The sequence below is a fragment of the Schistocerca gregaria genome, unplaced genomic scaffold (genome assembly GCF_023897955.1).
Source record: "Schistocerca gregaria isolate iqSchGreg1 unplaced genomic scaffold, iqSchGreg1.2 ptg000244l, whole genome shotgun sequence".
Classification (NCBI taxonomy): domain Eukaryota; kingdom Metazoa; phylum Arthropoda; class Insecta; order Orthoptera; family Acrididae; genus Schistocerca; species Schistocerca gregaria.
The window spans coordinates 4496098-4516497 of NW_026061753.1; positions in this window are offsets into that span (position 1 = coordinate 4496098).

The following is a 20400-nucleotide window of genomic DNA, read 5'->3' on the forward strand; positions in this document are numbered from 1 at the left end:
GACGATCTGGCTTTATGTCGATTCGATAAAAAAATGACGATAACGAACGGATTTTTCGGGTTTTTACTGCATATGAACACTTTTCACATTCTCCCGTGCAACTCAGCTGCTAGTCCTCCTTTCATGCAGAATCTTAAGGTCCTAGCTCAAGTCCAAGGCACCAAAGCCACCTAAAAAGTCAATAATCGATACCTAAAACTTGAATTGTACTATTTCTTCCTGGCTATTACATCAACTTAGAAGCTTCATCTGTGTTCTACTATGGTGCTTTTAGTGTCTCCGCATACCGCAGCACGCGACATAGCTTTGCAGACGATAAGTACACCCGTTTCAGAGAGAAGAGCGACCAATGTGACGATCTGGCTTTAAGTCGATTCGGTAACAAATGACGAAAACGGACGGATTTCTAGGTTTTTACTACATATGAACACTTCCTACATTCTCCCGTGCAACGCGGCTGCTAGTCCTCCTTTCATGCAGAATCTTAAGGTCCTAGCTCATGTCCAAGGAACCAAAGCCAGCTAAAAAGTCAATAATCGATACCTAAAACTAGAATTGTACTATATCTTATTGGCTATTACATCAACTTAGAAGCTTCATGTGTGTTTTACTATGGTGGTTTTAGTGTCTCCGCATACCGCAGCACACGTCATAGCTTTGCAGACGATAAGTACAACCGTTTCAGAGAGAAGAGCGGCCAATGTGAAGATCTGGCTTTAAGTCGAGTTGATAACAAATGACGAAAACGGACGGATGTCTCAGGTTTTTACTACATATGAACACTTTTCACATTCTCCCGTGCAAATCAGCTGCTAGTCCTCCTTTCATGCAGAATCTTAAGGTCCTAGCTCATGTCCAAGGCACCAAAGCCAGCTAAAAAGTCAATAATCGATACCTAAAACTTGAATTGTACTATATCTTACTGGCTATTACATCAACTTAGAAGCTTCATCTGTTTTCTACTATGGTGCTTTTAGTGTCTCCGCATACCGGAGCACGAGACATAGCTTTGCGGACTATAATTAGGACCGTTTCAGAGAGAAGAGCGGCCATTTTGACGATCGGGCTTTAAGTCGATTCGATAACAAATGACGAAAACGGACGGATTTCTCAGGTTTTTACTACATATGAACACTTTTCACATTCTCCCGTGCAACTCGGCTGCTAGTCCTCCTTTCATGCAGAATCTTAAGGTCCTAGCTCATGTCCAAGGAACCAAAGCCAGCTAAAAAGTCAATAATCGATACCTAAAACTAGAATTGTACTATATCTTATTGGCTATTACATCAACTTAGAAGCTTCATGTGTGTTTTACTATGGTGGTTTTAGTGTCTCCGCATACCGCAGCACACGTCATAGCTTTGCAGACGATAAGTACAACCGTTTCAGAGAGAAGAGCGGCCAATGTGAAGATCTGGCTTTAAGTCGAGTTGATAACAAATGACGAAAACGGACGGATGTCTCAGGTTTTTACTACATATGAACACTTTTCACATTCTCCCGTGCAAATCAGCTGCTAGTCCTCCTTTCATGCAGAATCTTAAGGTCCTAGCTCATGTCCAAGGCACCAAAGCCAGCTAAAAAGTCAATAATCGATACCTAAAACTTGAATTGTACTATATCTTACTGGCTATTACATCAACTTAGAAGCTTCATCTGTTTTCTACTATGGAGCTTTTAGTGTCTCCGCATACCGGAGCACGAGACATAGCTTTGCAGACGATAAGTACAACCATTTCAGAGAGAAGAGCGGCCAATGTGACGATCTGGCCTTATGTCGATTCGATAAAAAAATGACGATAACGAACGGATTTTTCGGGTTTTTACTGCATATGAACACTTTTCACATTCTCCCGTGCAACTCAGCTGCTAGTCCTTCTTTCATGCAGAATCTTAAGGTCCTAGCTCAAGTCCAAGGCACCGAAGCCACCTAAAAAGTCAATAATCGATACCTAAAACTTGAATTGTACTACTTCTTACCTGCTATTACATCAACTTAGAAGCTTCATCTGTGTTCTACTATGGTGCTTTTAGTGTCTCCGCATACCGCAGCACGCGACATAGCTTTGCAGACGATAAGTACAACCGTTTCAGAGAGAAGAGCGGCCAATGTGACGATCTGGCTTTAAGTCGATTCGGTAACAAATGACGAAAACTGACGGATTCCTAGGTTTTAATTACATATGAACACATTCCACATTCTCCCGTGCAACTCGGCTGCTAGTCCTCCTTTCATGCAGAATCTTAAGGTCCTAGCTCATGTCCAAGGCACCAAAGCCAGCTAAAAAGTCAATAATCGAAACCTAAAACTTGAATTGTACTATATCTTACTGGCTATTACATCAACTTAGAAGCTTCATCTGTTTTCTACTATAGTGCTTTTAGTGTCTCCGCATACCGGAGCACGAGACATAGCTTTGCAGACGATAATTAGGACCGTTTCAGAGAGAAGAGCGGCCAATGTGATGATCTGGCTTTAAGTCGAGTCGATAACAAATGACGAAAACGGACCGATTTCTCAGGTTTTTACTACATATGAACACTTTTCACATTCTCCCGTGCAACTCTGCAGCTAGGCTACTTTCATGCAGAATCTTAAGGTCCTAGCTCATGTCCAAGGCACCAAAGCCCGCTAAAAAGTCAATTATCGATACCTAAAACTTGAATTGGTCTACTTCTTACTGGCTATTACATCAACTTAGAACCTTCATCTGTGTTCTAATATGGTGCTTTTAGTGTCTCCGCATACCGCAGCACGCGACGTAGCTTTGCAGACGATAAGTACAACTGTTTCAGAGAGAAGAGCGGGCAATGTGACGATCTGGCTTTAAGTCGATTCGGTAACAAATGACGAAAACGGACGGATTTCTAGGTTTTTACTACATATGAACACATTCCACATTCTCCCGTGCAACTCGGCTGCTAGTCCTCCTTTCATGCAGAATCTTAAGGTCCTAGCTCATGTCCAAGGCACCAAAGCCAGCTAAAAAGTCAATAATCGAAACCTAAAACTTGAATTGTACTATATCTTACTGGCTATTACATCAACTTAGAAGCTTCATCTGTTTTCTACTATGGTGCTTTTAGTGTCTCCGCATACCGGAGCACGAGACATAGCTTTGCAGACGATAATTAGGACCATTTCAGAGAGAAGAGCGGCCAATGTGATGATCTGGCTTTAAGTCGAGTCGATAACAAATGACGAAAACGGACGGATTTCTCAGGTTTTTACTACATATGAACACTTTTCACATTCTCCAGTGCAACTCTGCAGCTAGGCCTCCTTTCATGCAGAATCTTAAAGTCCTAGCTCATGTCCAAGGAACCAAAGCCAGCCAAAAAGTCAATAATCGATACATAAAACATGAATTGTACTACTTCTTACTGGCTATTACATCAACTTAGAACCTTCATCTGTGTTCTACTATGGTGCTTTTAGTGTCTCCGCATACCGCAGCACACGTCATATCTTTGCAGACGATAGGTACAACCATTTCAGAGAGAAGAGCGGCCAATGTGACGATCTGGCCTTATGTCGATTCGATAAAAAAATGACGATAACGAACGGATTTTTCGGGTTTTTACTGCATATGAACACTTTTCACATTCTCCCGTGCAACTCAGCTGCTAGTCCTTCTTTCATGCAGAATCTTAAGGTCCTAGCTCAAGTCCAAGGCACCAAAGCCACCTAAAAAGTCAATAATCGATACCTAAAACTTGAATTGTACTACTTCTTACCTGCTATTACATCAACTTAGAAGCTTCATCTGTATTCTACTATGGTGCTTTTAGTGTCTCCGCATACCGCAGCACGCGACATAGCTTTGCAGACGATAAGTACAACCGTTTCAGAGAGAAGAGCGGCCAATGTGACGATCTGGCTTTAAGTCGATTAGGTAACAAATGACGAAAACGGACGGATTCCTAGGTTTTAACTACATATGAACACATTCCACATTCTCCCGTGCAACTCGGCTGCTAGTCCTCCTTTCATGCAGAATCTTAAGGTCCTAGCTCATGTCCAAGGCACCAAAGCCAGCTAAAAAGTCAATAATCGAAACCTAAAACTTGAATTGTACTATATCTTACTGGCTATTACATCAACTTAGAAGCTTCATCTGTGTTCTACTATGGTGCTTTTAGTGTCTCCGCATACCGCAGCACACGTCATATCTTTGCAGACGATAGGTACAACCATTTCAGAGAGAAGAGCGGCCAATGTGACGATCTGGCCTTATGTCGATTCGATAAAAAAATGACGATAACGAACGGATTTTTCGGGTTTTTACTGCATATGAACACTTTTCACATTCTCCCGTGCAACTCAGCTGCTAGTCCTTCTTTCATGCAGAATCTTAAGGTCCTAGCTCAAGTCCAAGGCACCAAAGCCACCTAAAAAGTCAATAATCGATACCTAAAACTTGAATTGTACTACTTCTTACCTGCTATTACATCAACTTAGGAGCTTCATCTGTATTCTACTATGGTGCTTTTAGTGTCTCCGCATACCGCAGCACGCGACATAGCTTTGCAGACGATAAGTACAACCGTTTCAGAGAGAAGAGCGGCCAATGTGACGATCTGGCTTTAAGTCGATTAGGTAACAAATGACGAAAACGGACGGATTCCTAGGTTTTAACTACATATGAACACATTCCACATTCTCCCGTGCAACTCGGCTGCTAGTCCTCCTTTCATGCAGAATCTTAAGGTCCTAGCTCATGTCCAAGGCACCAAAGCCAGCTAAAAAGTCAATAATCGAAACCTAAAACTTGAATTGTACTATATCTTACTGGCTATTACATCAACTTAGAAGCTTCATCTGTTTTCTACTATAGTGCTTTTAGTGTCTCCGCATACCGGAGCACGAGACATAGCTTTACAGACGATAATTAGGACCGTTTCAGAGAGAAGAGCGGCCAATGTGATGATCTGGCTTTAAGTCGAGTCGATAACAAATGACGAAAACGGACCGATTTCTCAGGTTTTTACTACATATGAACACTTTTCACATTCTCCCGTGCAACTCTGCAGCTAGGCCTCCTTTCATGCAGAATCTTAAGGTCCTAGCTCATGTCCAAGGAACCAAAGCCAGCTAAAAAGTCAATAATCGATACCTAAAACTTGAATTGGACTATTTCTTGCTGGCTATTACATCAACTTAGAACCTTCATCTGTGTTCTACTATGGTGCTTTTAGTGTCTCCGCATACCGCAGCACGCGACATAGCTTTGCAAACAATAAGTACAACCGTTTCAGATAGAAGAGCGGCCAGTGTGACATTCTGGCTTTAAGTCGATTCGATAACAAATGACGAAAACGGACGGATTTCTCAGGTTTTTAATACATATGAACACTTCTCACATTCTCCCGTGCAACGCGGTTGCTAGTCCTCCTTTCATGCAGAATTTTAAAGTCCTAGCTCATGTCCAAGGCACCAAAGCCAGCTAATAAGTCAATAATCGATACCTAAAACTAGAATTGTACTACATCTTACTGGCTATTACATCAACTTAGAACCTTCATCTGTGTTCTACTGTGGTGCTTTTTTGTGTCCCTGCATACCGCAGCACGCGACATAGATTAGTAGACGATAAGTACAATCGTTTCAGAGAGTAGAGCGGCCAATGTGACGATCTGGCTTTAAGTCGATTCGATAACAGATGACGAAAACGGACGGATTTCTCAGGTTTTTACTACATATGAACACTTTTCACATTCTCCCGTGCAACTCGGCTGCTAGTCCTCCTTTCATGCAGATTCTTAAGGTCCTAGCTCATGTCCAAGGCACCAAAGCCAGCTAAAAAATTAGTAATCGATATCTAAAACTTGAATTGCACTACTTCTTACTGGCTATTACATTAAATTAGGTGCTTCATCTGTGTTTTACTATTGTGGTTTTAGTGTCTCCGCATACCGCAGCACACGTCATAGCTTTGCAGACGATAAGTACAACCGCTTCAGAGAGAAGAGCGGCCAATGTGACTTTCTGGCTTTAAGTCGATTCGATAACAAATGACGAAAACGGACGGATTTCTCAGGTTTTTACCTCATATGAACACTTCTCACATTCTCCCGTGCAACGCGGCTGCTAGTCCTCCTTTCATGCAGATTCTTAAGGTCCTAGCTCATGTCCAAGTCACCAAAGCCAGTTAAAAAGTCAATAATCGATACCTAAAACTTTAATTGTACTACTTCTTACTGGCTATTACATTAAATTAGATGCTTCATCTGTCTTTTACTATGGTGGTTTTAGTGTCTCCGCATACCGCAGCACACGTCATAGCTTTGCAGACGATAAGTACAACCATTTCAGAGAGAAGAGCGGCCAATGTGACGATCTGGCTTTATGTCGATTCGATAAAAAAATGACGATAACGAACGGATTTTTCGGGTTTTTACTGCATATGAACACTTTTCACATTCTCCCGTGCAACTCAGCTGCTAGTCCTCCTTTCATGCAGAATCTTAAGGTCCTAGCTCAAGTCCAAGGCACCAAAGCCACCTAAAAAGTCAATAATCGATACCTAAAACTTGAATTGTACTATTTCTTCCTGGCTATTACATCAACTTAGAAGCTTCATCTGTGTTCTACTATGGTGCTTTTAGTGTCTCCGCATACCGCAGCACGCGACATAGCTTTGCAGACGATAAGTACACCCGTTTCAGAGAGAAGAGCGACCAATGTGACGATCTGGCTTTAAGTCGATTCGGTAACAAATGACGAAAACGGACGGATTTCTAGGTTTTTACTACATATGAACACTTCCCACATTCTCCCGTGCAACGCGGCTGCTAGTCCTCCTTTCATGCAGAATCTTAAGGTCCTAGCTCATGTCCAAGGAACCAAAGCCAGCTAAAAAGTCAATAATCGATACCTAAAACTAGAATTGTACTATATCTTATTGGCTATTACATCAACTTAGAAGCTTCATCTGTGTTTTACTATGGTGGTTTTAGTGTCTCCGCATACCGCAGCACACGTCATAGCTTTGCAGACGATAAGTACAACCGTTTCAGAGAGAAGAGCGGCCAATGTGAAGATCTGGCTTTAAGTCGAGTTGATAACAAATGACGAAAACGGACGGATGTCTCAGGTTTTTACTACATATGAACACTTTTCACATTCTCCCGTGCAAATCAGCTGCTAGTCCTCCTTTCATGCAGAATCTTAAGGTCCTAGCTCATGTCCAAGGCACCAAAGCCAGCTAAAAAGTCAATAATCGATACCTAAAACTTGAATTGTACTATATCTTACTGGCTATTACATCAACTTAGAAGCTTCATCTGTTTTCTACTATGGTGCTTTTAGTGTCTCCGCATACCGGAGCACGAGACATAGCTTTGCGGACTATAATTAGGACCGTTTCAGAGAGAAGAGCGGCCATTTTGACGATCGGGCTTTAAGTCGATTCGATAACAAATGACGAAAACGGACGGATTTCTCAGGTTTTTACTACATATGAACACTTTTCACATTCTCCCGTGCAACTCGGCTGCTAGTCCTCCTTTCATGCAGAATCTTAAGGTCCTAGCTCATGTCCAAGGCACCAAAGCCCGCTAAAAAGTCAATTATATATACCTAAAACTTGAATTGGTCTACTTCTTACTGGCTATTACATCAACTTAGAACCTTCATCTGTGTTCTACTATGGTGCTTTTAGTGTCTCCTCATACCGCAGCACGCGACGTAGCTTTGCAGACGATAAGTACAACTGTTTCAGAGAGAAGAGCGGCCAATGTGACGATATGGCTTTAAGTCGATTCGGTAACAAATGACGAAAACGGACGGATTTCTAGGTTTTTACTACATATGAACACATTCCACATTCTCCCGTGCAACTCGGCTGCTAGTCCTCCTTTCATGCAGAATCTTAAGGTCCTAGCTCATGTCCAAGGCACCAAAGCCAGCTAAAAAGTCAATAATCGAAACCTAAAACTTGAATTGTACTATATCTTACTGGCTATTACATCAACTTAGAAGCTTCATCTGTTTTCTACTATGGAGCTTTTAGTGTCTCCGCATACCGGAGCACGAGACATAGCTTTGCAGACGATAAGTACAACCATTTCAGAGAGAAGAGCGGCCAATGTGTCGATCTGGCCTTATGTCGATTCGATAAAAAAATGACGATAACGAACGGATTTTTCGGGTTTTTACTGCATATGAACACTTTTCACATTCTCCCGTGCAACTCAGCTGCTAGTCCTTCTTTCATGCAGAATCTTAAGGTCCTAGCTCAAGTCCAAGGCACCGAAGCCACCTAAAAAGTCAATAATCGATACCTAAAACTTGAATTGTACTACTTCTTACCTGCTATTACATCAACTTAGAAGCTTCATCTGTGTTCTACTATGGTGCTTTTAGTGTCTCCGCATACCGCAGCACGCGACATAGCTTTGCAGACGATAAGTACAACCGTTTCAGAGAGAAGAGCGGCCAATGTGACGATCTGGCTTTAAGTCGATTCGGTAACAAATGACGAAAACTGACGGATTCCTAGGTTTTAATTACATATGAACACATTCCACATTCTCCCGTGCAACTCGGCTGCTAGTCCTCCTTTCATGCAGAATCTTAAGGTCCTAGCTCATGTCCAAGGCACCAAAGCCAGCTAAAAAGTCAATAATCGAAACCTAAAACTTGAATTGTACTATATCTTACTGGCTATTACATCAACTTAGAAGCTTCATCTGTTTTCTACTATAGTGCTTTTAGTGTCTCCGCATACCGGAGCACGAGACATAGCTTTGCAGACGATAATTAGGACCGTTTCAGAGAGAAGAGCGGCCAATGTGATGATCTGGCTTTAAGTCGAGTCGATAACAAATGACGAAAACGGACCGATTTCTCAGGTTTTTACTACATATGAACACTTTTCACATTCTCCCGTGCAACTCTGCAGCTAGGCCTCCTTTCATGCAGAATCTTAAGGTCCTAGCTCATGTCCAAGGCACCAAAGCCCGCTAAAAAGTCAATTATCGATACCTAAAACTTGAATTGGTCTACTTCTTACTGGCTATTACATCAACTTAGAACCTTCATCTGTGTTCTAATATGGTGCTTTTAGTGTCTCCGCATACCGCAGCACGCGACGTAGCTTTGCAGACGATAAGTACAACTGTTTCAGAGAGAAGAGCGGGCAATGTGACGATCTGGCTTTAAGTCGATTCGGTAACAAATGACGAAAACGGACGGATTTCTAGGTTTTTACTACATATGAACACATTCCACATTCTCCCGTGCAACTCGGCTGCTAGTCCTCCTTTCATGCAGAATCTTAAGGTCCTAGCTCATGTCCAAGGCACCAAAGCCAGCTAAAAAGTCAATAATCGAAACCTAAAACTTGAATTGTACTATATCTTACTGGCTATTACATCAACTTAGAAGCTTCATCTGTTTTCTACTATGGTGCTTTTAGTGTCTCCGCATACCGGAGCACGAGACATAGCTTTGCAGACGATAATTAGGACCATTTCAGAGAGAAGAGCGGCCAATGTGATGATCTGGCTTTAAGTCGATTCGATAACAAATGACGAAAACGGACGGATTTCTCAGGTTTTTACTACATATGAACACTTTTCACATTCTCCAGTGCAACTCTGCAGCTAGGCCTCCTTTCATGCAGAATCTTAAAGTCCTAGCTCATGTCCAAGGAACCAAAGCCAGCCAAAAAGTCAATAATCGATACATAAAACATGAATTGTACTACTTCTTACTGGCTATTACATCAACTTAGAACCTTCATCTGTGTTCTACTATGGTGCTTTTAGTGTCTCCGCATACCGCAGCACGCGACATAGCTTTGCAGACGATAAGTACAACCGTTTCAGAGAGAAGAGCGACCAGTGTGACATTCTGGCTTTAAGTCGATTCGATAACAAATGACGAAAACAGACGGATTTCTCAGGTTTTTACTACATATGAACACTTCTCACTTTCTCCCGTGCAACGCGGCTGCTAGTCCTCCTTTCATGCACAATCTTAAGGTCCTAGCTCATGTCCAAGGCACCGAAGATAGCTAATAAGTCAATAATCGATACCTAAAACTAGAATTGTACTATATCTTACTGGCTATTACATCAACTTAGAAGCTTCATCTATGTTCTACTATGGTGCTTTTAGTGTCTCCGCATACCGCAGCACACGTCATATCTTTGCAGACGATAGGTACAACCATTTCAGAGAGAAGAGCGGCCAATGTGACGATCTGGCCTTATGTCGATTCGATAAAAAAATGACGATAACGAACGGATTTTTCGGGTTTTTACTGCATATGAACACTTTTCACATTCTCCCGTGCAACTCTGCAGCTAGGCCTCCTTTCATGCAGAATCTTAAGGTCCTAGCTCATGTCCAAGGAACCAAAGCCAGCTAAAAAGTCAATAATCGATACCTAAAACTTGAATTGGACTATTTCTTGCTGGCTATTACATCAACTTAGAACCTTCATCTGTGTTCTACTATGGTGCTTTTAGTGTCTCCGCATACCGCAGCACGCGACATAGCTTTGCAAACAATAAGTACAACCGTTTCAGATAGAAGAGCGGCCAGTGTGACATTCTGGCTTTAAGTCGATTCGATAACAAATGACGAAAACGGACGGATTTCTCAGGTTTTTAATACATATGAACACTTCTCACATTCTCCCGTGCAACGCGGTTGCTAGTCCTCCTTTCATGCAGAATTTTAAAGTCCTAGCTCATGTCCAAGGCACCAAAGCCAGCTAATAAGTCAATAATCGATACCTAAAACTAGAATTGTACTACATCTTACTGGCTATTACATCAACTTAGAACCTTCATCTGTGTTCTACTGTGGTGCTTTTTTGTGTCCCTGCATACCGCAGCACGCGACATAGATTAGTAGACGATAAGTACAATCGTTTCAGAGAGTAGAGCGGCCAATGTGACGATCTGGCTTTAAGTCGATTCGATAACAGATGACGAAAACGGACGGATTTCTCAGGTTTTTACTACATATGAACACTTTTCACATTCTCCCGTGCAACTCGGCTGCTAGTCCTCCTTTCATGCAGATTCTTAAGGTCCTAGCTCATGTCCAAGGCACCAAAGCCAGCTAAAAAATTAGTAATCGATATCTAAAACTTGAATTGCACTACTTCTTACTGGCTATTACATTAAATTAGGTGCTTCATCTGTGTTTTACTATTGTGGTTTTAGTGTCTCCGCATACCGCAGCACACGTCATAGCTTTGCAGACGATAAGTACAACCGTTTCAGAGAGAAGAGCGGCCAATGTGAAGATCTGGCTTTAAGTCAAGTCGATAACAAATGACGAAAACGGACGTATTTCTCAGGTTTTTACTACATATGAACACTTTTCACATTCTCCCGTGCTAATCAGCTGCTAGTCCTCTTTTCATGCAGAATCTTAAGGTCCTAGCTCATGTCCAAGGCACCAAAGATAGCTATAAAGTCAATAATCGATACCTAAAACTTGAATTGTACTACTTCTTACTGTCTATTACATCAACTTAGAAGCTTCATCTGTTTCTACTATGATGCTTTTAGTGTCCCCGCATACCGCAGCACGCGACATAGCTTTGCAGTCGATAAGTACAACCGTTTAAGACATAAATGCGGCCAATATGACGATCTGGCTTTAGGTGGATTCGATAACAAATGACGAAAACGGACGGATTTCTAGGTTTTTACTACATATGAACACTTTTCACATTCTCCCGTACAACTCGGCTGATAGTCCTCCTTTCATGCAGAATCTGAAGGTCCTAGCTCATGTCCAAGGCACCAAAGCCAGCTAAAAAGTCAATAATCGATACCTAAAACTTGATTGTGCTACTTCTTACTGGCTATTACATCAACTTAGAAGCTTCATCTGTGTTCTACTATGGATCTTTTAGTGTCTCCGCATACCGCAGCACGCGACGTAGCTTTGCAGACGATAAGTACAACCGTTTCAGAGAGAAGAGCGGCGAATGTGACGATTTGGCTTTAAGTCGATTCGATAACAAATGACGAAAACGGACGGATTTCTAGGTTTTTACTACATATGAACACATTCCACATTCTTCCGTGCAACTCGGCTGCTAGTCCTCCTTTCATGCAGAATCTTAAGGTCCTAGCTCATGTCCAAGGCACCAAAGCCAGCTAAAAAGTCAATAATCGATACCTAAAACTTGAATTGTACTATATCTTACTGGCTATTACATCAACTTAGAAGCTTCATCTGTTTTCTACTATGGTGCTTTTAGTGTCTCCGCATACCGCAGCACGCGACATAGCTTTGCAGTCGATAAGTAAAATTGTTTCAGAGAGAAGAGCGACCAATGTGAGGATCTGGCTTTAAGTCGATTCGGTAACAAATGACGAATACGGACGGAGTTCTCAGGTTTTTACTACATATGAACACTTTTCACATTCTCCCGTGCAACTCTGCTGCTAGTCCTCCTTTCACGCAGATTCCTAAGGTCCTAGCTCATGTCCAAGTCACCAAAGCCAGCTAAAAAGTCCATAATCGATACCTAAAACTTTAATTGTACTACTTCTTACTGGCTATTACATTAAATTAGATGCTTCATCTGTCTTTTACCATGGTGGTTTTAGTGTCTCCGCATACCGCAGCACACGTCATAGCTTTGCAGACGATAAGTACAACCATTTCAGAGAGAAGAGCGGCCAATGTGACGATCTGGCTTTATGTCGATTCGATAAAAAAATGAAGATAACGAACGGGTTTTTCGGGTTTTTACTGCATATGAACACTTTTCACATTCTCCCGTGCAACTCAGCTGCTAGTCCTCCTTTCATGCAGAATCTTAAGGTCCTAGCGCAAGTCCAAGGCACCAAAGCCACCTAAAAAGTCAGTAATCGATACCTAAAACTTGAATTGTACTACTTCTTCCTGGCTATTACATCAACTTAGAAGCTTCATCTGTGTTCTACTATGGTGCTTTTAGTGTCTCCGCATACCGCAGCACGCGACATAGCTTTGCAGACGATAAGTACACCCGTTTCAGAGAGAAGAGCGACCAATGTGACGATCTGGCTTTAAGTCGATTCGGTAACAAATGACGAAAACGGACGAATTTCTAGGTTTTTACTACATATGAACACTTCTCACATTCTCCCGTGCAACGCGGCTCCTAGTCCTCCTTTCATGCAGAATCTTAAGGTCCTAGCTCATGTCCAAGGAACCAAAGCCAGCTAAGAAGTCAATAATCGATACCTAAAACTAGAATTGTACTATATCGTATTGGCTATTACATCAACTTAGTAGCTTCATCTGTGTTTTACTATGGTGGTTTTAGTGTCTCCGCATACCGCAGCACACGTCATAGCTTTGCAGACGATAAGTACAACCGTTTCAGAGAGAAGAGCGGCCAATGTGAAGATCTGGCTTTAAGTCGAGTTGATAACAAATGACGAAAACGGACGGATGTCTCAGCTTTTTACTACATATGAACACTTTTCACATTCTCCCGTGCAAATCAGCTGCTAGTCCTCCTTTCATGCAGAATCTTAAGGTCCTAGCTCATGTCCAAGGCACCAAAGCCAGCTAAAAAGTCAATAATCGATACCTAAAACTTGAATTGTACTATATCTTACTGGCTATTACATCAACTTAGAAGCTTCATCTGTTTTCTACTATGGTGCTTTTAGTGTCTCCGCATACCGGAGCACGAGACATAGCTTTGCAGACGATAATTAGGACCGTTTCAGAGAGAAGAGCGGCCAATGTGGAGATCTGGCTTTAAGTCGAGTCGATAACAAATGACGAAAACGGACGTATTTCTCAGGTTTTTACTACATATGAACACTTTTCACATTCTCCCGTGCTAATCAGCTGCTAGTCCTCTTTTCATGCAGAATCTTAAGGTCCTAGCTCATGTCCAAGGCACCAAAGATAGCTATAAAGTCAATAATCGATACCTAAAACTTGAATTGTACTACTTCTTACTGTCTATTACATCAACTTAGAAGCTTCATCTGTTTCTACTATGATGCTTTTAGTGTCCCCGCATACCGCAGCACGCGACATAGCTTTGCAGTCGATAAGTACAACCGTTTAAGACATAAATGCGGCCAATATGACGATCTGGCTTTAGGTGGATTCGATAACAAATGACGAAAACGGACGGATTTCTAGGTTTTTACTACATATGAACACTTTTCACATTCTCCCGTACAACTCGGCTGATAGTCCTCCTTTCATGCAGAATCTGAAGGTCCTAGCTCATGTCCAAGGCACCAAAGCCAGCTAAAAAGTCAATAATCGATACCTAAAACTTGATTGTGCTACTTCTTACTGGCTATTACATCAACTTAGAAGCTTCATCTGTGTTCTACTATGGATCTTTTAGTGTCTCCGCATACCGCAGCACGCGACGTAGCTTTGCAGACGATAAGTACAACCGTTTCAGAGAGAAGAGCGGAGAATGTGACGATTTGGCTTTAAGTCGATTCGATAACAAATGACGAAAACGGACGGATTTCTAGGTTTTTACTACATATGAACACATTCCACATTCTTCCGTGCAACTCGGCTGCTAGTCCTCCTTTCATGCAGAATCTTAAGGTCCTAGCTCATGTCCAAGGCACCAAAGCCAGCTAAAAAGTCAATAATCGATACCTAAAACTTGAATTGTACTATATCTTACTGGCTATTACATCAACTTAGAAGCTTCATCTGTTTTCTACTATGGTGCTTTTAGTGTCTCCGCATACCGCAGCACGCGACATAGCTTTGCAGTCGATAAGTAAAATTGTTTCAGAGAGAAGAGCGACCAATGTGAGGATCTGGCTTTAAGTCGATTCGGTAACAAATGACGAATACGGACGGAGTTCTCAGGTTTTTACTACATATGAACACTTTTCACATTCTCCCGTGCAACTCTGCTGCTAGTCCTCCTTTCATGCAGATTCCTAAGGTCCTAGCTCATGTCCAAGTCACCAAAGCCAGCTATAAAGTCCATAATCGATACCTAAAACTTTAATTGTACTACTTCTTACTGGCTATTACATTAAATTAGATGCTTCATCTGTCTTTTACCATGGTGGTTTTAGTGTCTCCGCATACCGCAGCACACGTCATAGCTTTGCAGACGATAAGTACAATCATTTCAGAGAGAAGAGCGGCCAATGTGACGATCTGGCTTTATGTCGATTCGATAAAAAAATGAAGATAACGAACGGGTTTTTCGGGTTTTTACTGCATATGAACACTTTTCACATTCTCCCGTGCAACTCAGCTGCTAGTCCTCCTTTCATGCAGAATCTTAAGGTCCTAGCTCAAGTCCAAGGCACCAAAGCCACCTAAAAAGTCAGTAATCGATACCTAAAACTTGAATTGTACTACTTCTTCCTGGCTATTACATCAACTTAGAAGCTTCATCTGTGTTTTACTATGGTGGTTTTAGTGTCTCCGCATACCGCAGCACGCGACGTAGCTTTGCAGACGATAAGTACAACTGTTTCAGAGAGAAGAGCGGCCAATGTGACGATCTGGCTTTAAGTCGATTCGATAACAAATGACGAAAACGGACGGATTTCTAGGTTTTTACTACATATGAACACATTCCACATTCTTCCGTGCAACTCGGCTGGTAGTCCTCCTTTCATGCAGAATCTTAAGGTCCTAGCTCATGTCCAAGGCACCAAAGCCAGCTAAAAAGTCAATAATCGATACCTAAAACTTGAATTGTACTATATCTTACTGGCTATTACATCAACTTAGAAGCTTCATCTGTTTTCTACTATGGTGCTTTTAGTGTCTCCGCATACCGGAGCACGAGACATAGCTTTGCAGACGATAATTAGGACCGTTTCAGAGAGAAGAGCGGCCAATGTGGAGATCTGGCTTTAAGTCGAGTCGATAACAAATGACGAAAACGGACGTATTTCTCAGGTTTTTACTACATATGAACACTTTTCACATTCTCCCGTGCTAATCAGCTGCTAGTCCTCTTTTCATGCAGAATCTTAAGGTCCTAGCTCATGTCCAAGGCACCAAAGATAGCTATAAAGTCAATAATCGATACCTAAAACTTGAATTGTACTACTTCTTACTGTCTATTACATCAACTTAGAAGCTTCATCTGTTTCTACTATGATGCTTTTAGTGTCCCCGCATACCGCAGCACGCGACATAGCTTTGCAGTCGATAAGTACAACCGTTTAAGACATAAATGCGGCCAATATGACGATCTGGCTTTAGGTGGATTCGATAACAAATGACGAAAACGGACGGATTTCTAGGTTTTTACTACATATGAACACTTTTCACATTCTCCCGTACAACTCGGCTGATAGTCCTCCTTTCATGCAGAATCTGAAGGTCCTAGCTCATGTCCAAGGCACCAAAGCCAGCTAAAAAGTCAATAATCGATACCTAAAACTTGATTGTGCTACTTCTTACTGGCTATTACATCAACTTAGAAGCTTCATCTGTGTTCTACTATGGATCTTTTAGTGTCTCCGCATACCGCAGCACGCGACGTAGCTTTGCAGACGATAAGTACAACCGTTTCAGAGAGAAGAGCGGAGAATGTGACGATTTGGCTTTAAGTCGATTCGATAACAAATGACGAAAACGGACGGATTTCTAGGTTTTTACTACATATGAACACATTCCACATTCTTCCGTGCAACTCGGCTGCTAGTCCTCCTTTCATGCAGAATCTTAAGGTCCTAGCTCATGTCCAAGGCACCAAAGCCAGCTAAAAAGTCAATAATCGATACCTAAAACTTGAATTGTACTATATCTTACTGGCTATTACATCAACTTAGAAGCTTCATCTGTTTTCTACTATGGTGCTTTTAGTGTCTCCGCATACCGCAGCACGCGACATAGCTTTGCAGTCGATAAGTAAAATTGTTTCAGAGAGAAGAGCGACCAATGTGAGGATCTGGCTTTAAGTCGATTCGGTAACAAATGACGAATACGGACGGAGTTCTCAGGTTTTTACTACATATGAACACTTTTCACATTCTCCCGTGCAACTCTGCTGCTAGTCCTCCTTTCATGCAGATTCCTAAGGTCCTAGCTCATGTCCAAGTCACCAAAGCCAGCTATAAAGTCCATAATCGATACCTAAAACTTTAATTGTACTACTTCTTACTGGCTATTACATTAAATTAGATGCTTCATCTGTCTTTTACCATGGTGGTTTTAGTGTCTCCGCATACCGCAGCACACGTCATAGCTTTGCAGACGATAAGTACAATCATTTCAGAGAGAAGAGCGGCCAATGTGACGATCTGGCTTTATGTCGATTCGATAAAAAAATGAAGATAACGAACGGGTTTTTCGGGTTTTTACTGCATATGAACACTTTTCACATTCTCCCGTGCAACTCAGCTGCTAGTCCTCCTTTCATGCAGAATCTTAAGGTCCTAGCTCAAGTCCAAGGCACCAAAGCCACCTAAAAAGTCAGTAATCGATACCTAAAACTTGAATTGTACTACTTCTTCCTGGCTATTACATCAACTTAGAAGCTTCATCTGTGTTTTACTATGGTGGTTTTAGTGTCTCCGCATACCGCAGCACGCGACGTAGCTTTGCAGACGATAAGTACAACTGTTTCAGAGAGAAGAGCGGCCAATGTGACGATCTGGCTTTAAGTCGATTCGATAACAAATGACGAAAACGGACGGATTTCTAGGTTTTTACTACATATGAACACATTCCACATTCTTCCGTGCAACTCGGCTGGTAGTCCTCCTTTCATGCAGAATCTTAAGGTCCTAGCTCATGTCCAAGGCACCAAAGCCAGCTAAAAAATTAGTAATCGATATCTAAAACTTGAATTGCACTACTTCTTACTGGCTATTACATTAAATTAGGTGCTTCATCTGTGTTTTACTATTGTGGTTTTAGTGTCTCCGCATACCGCAGCACACGTCATAGCTTTGCAGACGATAAGTACAACCGTTTCAGAGAGAAGAGCGGCCAATGTGAAGATCTGGCTTTAAGTCAAGTCGATAACAAATGACGAAAACGGACGTATTTCTCAGGTTTTTACTACATATGAACACTTTTCACATTCTCCCGTGCTAATCAGCTGCTAGTCCTCTTTTCATGCAGAATCTTAAGGTCCTAGCTCATGTCCAAGGCACCAAAGATAGCTATAAAGTCAATAATCGATACCTAAAACTTGAATTGTACTACTTCTTACTGTCTATTACATCAACTTAGAAGCTTCATCTGTTTCTACTATGATGCTTTTAGTGTCCCCGCATACCGCAGCACGCGACATAGCTTTGCAGTCGATAAGTACAACCGTTTAAGACATAAATGCGGCCAATATGACGATCTGGCTTTAGGTGGATTCGATAACAAATGACGAAAACGGACGGATTTCTAGGTTTTTACTACATATGAACACTTTTCACATTCTCCCGTACAACTCGGCTGATAGTCCTCCTTTCATGCAGAATCTGAAGGTCCTAGCTCATGTCCAAGGCACCAAAGCCAGCTAAAAAGTCAATAATCGATACCTAAAACTTGATTGTGCTACTTCTTACTGGCTATTACATCAACTTAGAAGCTTCATCTGTGTTCTACTATGGATCTTTTAGTGTCTCCGCATACCGCAGCACGCGACGTAGCTTTGCAGACGATAAGTACAACCGTTTCAGAGAGAAGAGCGGCGAATGTGACGATTTGGCTTTAAGTCGATTCGATAACAAATGACGAAAACGGACGGATTTCTAGGTTTTTACTACATATGAACACATTCCACATTCTTCCGTGCAACTCGGCTGCTAGTCCTCCTTTCATGCAGAATCTTAAGGTCCTAGCTCATGTCCAAGGCACCAAAGCCAGCTAAAAAGTCAATAATCGATACCTAAAACTTGAATTGTACTATATCTTACTGGCTATTACATCAACTTAGAAGCTTCATCTGTTTTCTACTATGGTGCTTTTAGTGTCTCCGCATACCGCAGCACGCGACATAGCTTTGCAGTCGATAAGTAAAATTGTTTCAGAGAGAAGAGCGACCAATGTGAGGATCTGGCTTTAAGTCGATTCGGTAACAAATGACGAATACGGACGGAGTTCTCAGGTTTTTACTACATATGAACACTTTTCACATTCTCCCGTGCAACTCTGCTGCTAGTCCTCCTTTCACGCAGATTCCTAAGGTCCTAGCTCATGTCCAAGTCACCAAAGCCAGCTAAAAAGTCCATAATCGATACCTAAAACTTTAATTGTACTACTTCTTACTGGCTATTACATTAAATTAGATGCTTCATCTGTCTTTTACCATGGTGGTTTTAGTGTCTCCGCATACCGCAGCACACGTCATAGCTTTGCAGACGATAAGTACAACCATTTCAGAGAGAAGAGCGGCCAATGTGACGATCTGGCTTTATGTCGATTCGATAAAAAAATGAAGATAACGAACGGGTTTTTCGGGTTTTTACTGCATATGAACACTTTTCACATTCTCCCGTGCAACTCAGCTGCTAGTCCTCCTTTCATGCAGAATCTTAAGGTCCTAGCGCAAGTCCAAGGCACCAAAGCCACCTAAAAAGTCAGTAATCGATACCTAAAACTTGAATTGTACTACTTCTTCCTGGCTATTACATCAACTTAGAAGCTTCATCTGTGTTCTACTATGGTGCTTTTAGTGTCTCCGCATACCGCAGCACGCGACATAGCTTTGCAGACGATAAGTACACCCGTTTCAGAGAGAAGAGCGACCAATGTGACGATCTGGCTTTAAGTCGATTCGGTAACAAATGACGAAAACGGACGAATTTCTAGGTTTTTACTACATATGAACACTTCTCACATTCTCCCGTGCAACGCGGCTCCTAGTCCTCCTTTCATGCAGAATCTTAAGGTCCTAGCTCATGTCCAAGGAACCAAAGCCAGCTAAGAAGTCAATAATCGATACCTAAAACTAGAATTGTACTATATCGTATTGGCTATTACATCAACTTAGTAGCTTCATCTGTGTTTTACTATGGTGGTTTTAGTGTCTCCGCATACCGCAGCACACGTCATAGCTTTGCAGACGATAAGTACAACCGTTTCAGAGAGAAGAGCGGCCAATGTGAAGATCTGGCTTTAAGTCGAGTTGATAACAAATGACGAAAACGGACGGATGTCTCAGCTTTTTACTACATATGAACACTTTTCACATTCTCCCGTGCAAATCAGCTGCTAGTCCTCCTTTCATGCAGAATCTTAAGGTCCTAGCTCATGTCCAAGGCACCAAAGCCAGCTAAAAAGTCAATAATCGATACCTAAAACTTGAATTGTACTATATCTTACTGGCTATTACATCAACTTAGAAGCTTCATCTGTTTTCTACTATGGTGCTTTTAGTGTCTCCGCATACCGGAGCACGAGACATAGCTTTGCAGACGATAATTAGGACCGTTTCAGAGAGAAGAGCGGCCAATGTG